This window comes from Procambarus clarkii, chromosome 1 (assembly GCF_040958095.1).
Source record: "Procambarus clarkii isolate CNS0578487 chromosome 1, FALCON_Pclarkii_2.0, whole genome shotgun sequence".
Taxonomy (NCBI): domain Eukaryota; kingdom Metazoa; phylum Arthropoda; class Malacostraca; order Decapoda; family Cambaridae; genus Procambarus; species Procambarus clarkii.
In genome coordinates this window covers 38412335-38418409 of record NC_091150.1, presented here as the reverse complement: position 1 = coordinate 38418409, position 6075 = coordinate 38412335, and positions in this window count along the sequence as shown.

The window sequence follows — 6075 nt, the reverse complement described above, 5'->3', positions numbered from 1 at the left end:
CCCGGGCGGGCCACGCCACCGTCTTATATAATGGGCGAAGCGGCAACTTGTGCGCAGCAGCAGCGTAAGCCAAGCCTGGAGCGGCGCTCAGGACCGGATGTAAGCCACCACCATGACGCCCCGACCCACTCCCTCTCTACATGACGCCATGTTTTTTGTTTACTTGACATTACACATATTTTCTCGTGGGTGGTCATTGGGCAGTACTTATTTATCCGGAAGTCCCGCCAGTACAGTTGGGGTTAGTTCTCGACTCGCAATTGAGATATCCGAACTCGAAAGCCAGGCGGGAGAGAAATGGTTGGCCGCATTTCCTATCAGCTAATGCCCTTGTTAACCTAGCAGTAAGTAGGTACTCAGGAGTAGGTCAACTTCTTGTGGGGTTGCATCCAGGGGGGGGGGGAACAGTAATTCGACTCTGGGAAGACCTCGATATAATCCAAGCATGTATATTCACTGGCTGCCTGTCCCCCGACATAATGAATTATATTCGGCTGAACCGGAGGGATGGAATTGGAGGTAGGGGGGGTGGTTACCTGGTTACCTTGTTGGTTTCGGGGCTTAGCGTTCCCGCGGCCCGGTTATCGCCCAAGACTCCTCGTTGCTGGACTGGTCAACCAGGCTGTTGGACGCGGCTGCTCGCAGCCTGACGTATGAGACACAGCCTGGTTGATCAGGTATTCTTTGGAGGTGCTTATCAAGTTCTTTCTTGAACACTGCGATGGCTCGACAAGTTATGCTCCTTATGTGTAGTGGAAGTGTGTTGAACAGTCTCGGGCCTCTGATGTTGATAGAGTTCTCATTCAGAGTACCTGTTGCATCTCTGCTCTTCAACGGGGGTATTCTGCACATCCTGCCATGCCTCCTGGTCTCATGTGGTGTTATTTCTGTGTGCAGGGCACCGCCGGGGTAGTTTATCTTACGCAGTGTGTCCGACTTGGTGCCTTCTTTTCATAATAACTAATACTGTGTGTTTGCTGATGGAGGCAGGGTATATTGATGATAATAATTAGAGTAATTACACACAGAAATCACAATTGCGTGATGCATCAAATGAACAAATCCACAAGGGCTGTGACGAGGATTCGAACCTGAGTGCGAGAGCATCCCATACGCTGCCTTAATCGACAGAGCTACGACATGGTCAAAAGGAGTTGAAACCGAAGTTCTACTGAACTTACGGGATCCTGCAGCCTCTGCGAGGCACAAACCAGGGTTTTACACAACTCCCCCCATGCACCCGAGCTATGTTAATAGGCTGTTCTCCCTCTTCGCCCTTACTTCATTACTTAACCATGTCGTAACTCAGTCAATAATGAAGTAAGGGCGAAGAACGAGAACGACCTATTGACATAGCTCGAGTGCATGGGGGGAGTTCTGTAAAACCCTGGTTTGTGCCTCGGAGAGGCTACAGGATCCAGTAAGTTCAGTAGAACTTCGGTTTCAACTCCTTTTGACCATGACGTAGCTCAGTCGATTAAGGCAGCGTCTGGGATGCTCTCGGACGCAGGTTCGAATCCTGGTCACGGCCCTTGTGGATTTGTTAATTAGAGTGATGATGGGAAAGTGGTGAAGTGGAAGAGGTGAAAGATGGAGAAAGGTACGTAAGTGGTATGGAAAGTGTTACAGGGTAGGGCAGGTGGTGCAAGAGAGGGGGGACCCGGTGGTAGTGATGATGGTTACAGAGATGAACACAGCATTAAGTGAAGATAGTCATATTGATGAAGATAGTCGTGTATAGTGCAAATAGTTGCAGTGTTGCAGGGTATGTGTAGTGAAGGTTACAGTGATGATCCTTGTGAGTAGTTAAAATTAAACTGAGGAAGATAGTGTAAAGTAAAGAAGGTTGGTGATGATATATATATATATATATATATATATATATATATATATATATATATATATATATATATATATATATATATATATATATATATGTGTATATCACAAAAATAAACACGTGATTAAGAATGTGACAATGTCAGACCACGGAGGAAAAAATGAAACAGGAAATTTCCTTAAGTACTTTCGTATATTAAATACGAAACCTTCTGAAACCTTATTTGGACCTTCTGAAGATGTATTTAATATACGAAAGTACTTAAGGAAATTTCCTGTTTCATTTTTTCCTCCGTGGTCTGACATTGTCATATATATATATATATATATATATATATATATATATATATATATATATATATATATATATATATATATATATATATATATATATATATATATATAGAGGGTACCACCTCTGGTGCCAATGTGGGGACCCATAGCCTCGGAGAAGAAAATAAAAAGTATTCAGAGGAGACCTTGTGGTTTCTCACTGAACACTAATATTATCTTCTCCTACCACCCCCATTCTTTTGTATGTACACATATATATTTACTTTATTTGAACTTTGTTACAAAAAAGGAGTTACATATGGGTTACAAAGATGGTTGTCATAGGTTGTCGAGTTCCTCCAGCTCCTCAGATGGCGGGCAGGAACCCTGGATGCAGTGCGCATTTCCCCTCTGTATCGCCACACTGAGGCGCTGGAAAAGAAAGCTTGCAGCTCTCGGGTCCCTTGTTGTTTCAATGAGCCTAGAACCCAGTTCCTTCAAAAAACTGGTAGCACTTTTACCCCAGGCGCCGAGCGTCTCAGAAGCAATGGGGACAATGGGGACATATATATATATATATATATATATATATATATATATATATATATATATATATATATATATATATATATATATATATATATATATATATATATATATTAGTATATTTTGGTAGCAGTCTTTACTGTAGACATATATTATTAAATATGACCGAAAAAGTAAGATTAATAATTTTAACACGAATTTTCTCAATATTTCTTATGTTTCTTTTCACTGTCGATGATAATTGAAAAATCACTCCTCTTGTACCTGTCTGGGCAGTCACTGTTGGCATTGAGGCACATTCCTATGTTTGTTTCCTTAGTGTAGACTGCAGTGTGGAAACCTCCGCTCCTTTCCATGACTGTTACATCTAGAAAGGGCAGCTTCCCATCCTTCTCCATCTCGTAAGTGAAACGCAATACAGAATTCCGCTCAAATGCCTCCTTCAGCTCCTGCAGATGTCTGACATCAGGTACCTGTGTAAAAATGTCATCAACATACCTGCAGTATATGGCCGGTTTAAAGTTCATGTCGACTAAGACCTTTTGTTCGATGGTACCCATGTAGAAGTTCGCAAATAGGACACCTAGGGGAGAACCCACGGCGACCCCATCTACTAGCTTATACATGTGCCCATCCGGGCTCAAGAAAGGTGCCTCTTTAGTACAAGCTTGGAGTAGTTTCCTTAGAGTGTTTTCTGGTATGTCAAGAGGAGTACAGGCCGGATCACGATACACTCTGTCCGCTATCATCCCGATTGTTTCATCTGTCCGCTATCATTTCGATTGAATTTTCATAGAATCTATGAAAATTCCATTAATCAATGGAATCAGTAACATTGAAATGGAATTGTAACATATATATAGCATGTGTGTTGCTCTTACATGCAACAGATGGCACCGTTTTTTAAAAAACAACAACATAGTTTTATCTGTCACAGGTGTGGCATCTTTACAGATACTTACGAAATGAACGGCATTGTAAACAACACAGCTGAATTCCAACACAATGTCACACAAAATAATTCAATAAAATATAAAATAATTCGAAATCTATGAAAATAAAATTTATCAATGCAATCGGAATCATTGAAATGGAATTTGTGACATATATAGTATATCGTGCATGCGCACAGCAACGCACACGCGTTACAGAGCCACAGCAATGCGTGGTTGGGTACTGTTATTATATATTATATATGCGAACAAGCCTGAACGGTCCCCAGGCATGTTTGCAACTGAAACCTCCACACCCCAGAAGTGACTCGAACCCATATTACCATGAGCACCATGCAACTGATGTACAGGAGACCTTAACCCCTCGACCATCACGACCGGACAAAAGATGATGGTAGCCGAGGTTATTTTCCCATCATCCCGCCGGCGCTCTGATAGTAATCTTGGGCATGGTATTTGATCAAATCACCTCATTTTTGGGGGGCCACGTGAGCAACACAAATGCGAACAAGCCTGGTTGTGATGGTCGAGTGGTTAAGGTCTCCTGTACACCAGTTGCATGGTACTCCTGGTAGTATGGGTTCGAGTCACTTCTAGGGTGTGGAGTTTTCAGTTATATATATATATATATATATATATATATATATATATATATATATATATATATATATATATATACACACGAGTTCTTAGTTCTGAGCCACTAGCACGCATACCGTTTAGAGCAGGTCCTTAATCTTAATTTTCCTTGAAATACGACCCGCCAAATCGCTTAACAATCAGGTACCCGTTCACTGCTGGGTGAACAGAGGCGTACAATTAAGGATTGGCGCCAGTGTATTACCATTGCACCACGAGAACTGTGGGGGGACAATCCTATGCCAATTGTCACTGGACGGTGACAATCCTATGAGATGGGAGTATTATATGAACTTACAGGTAGTTCTTGAACTCTGTACTCAGGTAGCAATCTGCGGTGTGCCTAGGCTTGCTTAAAATAAATAATAATAAAAACTAGAGTTACATACACAATTGTATGTTTGTTAAATGACGAACATGCTTTAGCCACATATAATATAACGCCTGACATGTCGTCAGTGTATATAAGCCAATTATTATTACTTGAAAAGATTTTCGTATTTATAACTTTATAATTAGTTTGAGAATATGTAGCCTATTAACACCGCAGAGAAATTATTGTTATATATCAAAATAGTTTAATTTAAACTATGTTCGCAGTAATTATTGTTCCAAGCTCTTAATAAGCCAAGGGTAAAGTTAAACCCGTTTAATAACGGAGAGAAAAATATAGCAAAGCCGGGAAGCGAGGTGAGAGGCGTCAGGTAACCAGACGAGACAACGCCAGCCGGCACCTGACACCACCACCCCAACACTTCTCCCTCCCTCCACATGCACCCGGTACGGTGTGTGATGCAGGTACACCACCCCAACACTTCTCCCTCCCTCCCTCCACATGCACCCGGTACGGTGTGTGATGCAGGTACACCACCCCAACACTTCTCCCTCCCTCCACATGCACCCGGTACGGTGTGTGATGCAGGTACACCACCCCAACACTTCTCCCTCCCTCCCTTCACATGCACCCGGTACGGTGTGTGATGCAGGTACACCACCCCAACACTTCTCCTTCCCTCCCTCCACATGCACCCGGTACGGTGTGTGAGGCAGGTACACCACCCCAACACTTCTCCCTCCCTCCCTCCACATGCACCCGGTACGGTGTGTGAGGCAGGTACACCACCCGCAACACTTCCCCCTCCCTCCCTCCTCATGCACCCGGCACGGTGTGTGAGGCAGGTACACCACCCGCAACACTTCTCCCTCCCTCCCTCCTCATGCACCGGGTACGGTGTGTGAGGCAGGTACACCACCCGCAACACTTCCCCCTCCCTCCCTCCTCATGCACCCGGTACGGTGTGTGATGCAGGTACACCACCCCAACACTTCTCCCTCCCTCCCTCCACATGCACCCGGTACGGTGTGTGAGGCAGGTACACTACCCCAACACTTCTCCCTCCCTCCCTCCACATGCACCCGGTACGGTGTGTGAGGCAGGTACACTACCCCAACACTTCCCCCTCCCTCCCTCCTCATGCACCCGGTACGGTGTGTGAGGCAGGTACACCACCCCAACACTTCCCCCTCCCTCCCTCCTCATGCACCGGGTACGGTGTGTGAGGCAGGCAGCTACTCGGAACAAAAAGTTCTAAGTAGCACAGGCTATGATGAGCCCGTAGGTGGAGGCTCTTTGGAGCCATTATCTGTATCAATAGATGATACTGGAGATCTGGGATGGGGTCCGTGGACGCCCCAATCCAATCCAAGACCATAAGCGTGGCCAGACTGGTGAAATAATGAGGTACGCACATTTTAGCTGATAGGAAACAAATGGTCATGGAGAGTGGAGAGACCACAGAGCTAAGTCACAAATAGATTACCACAG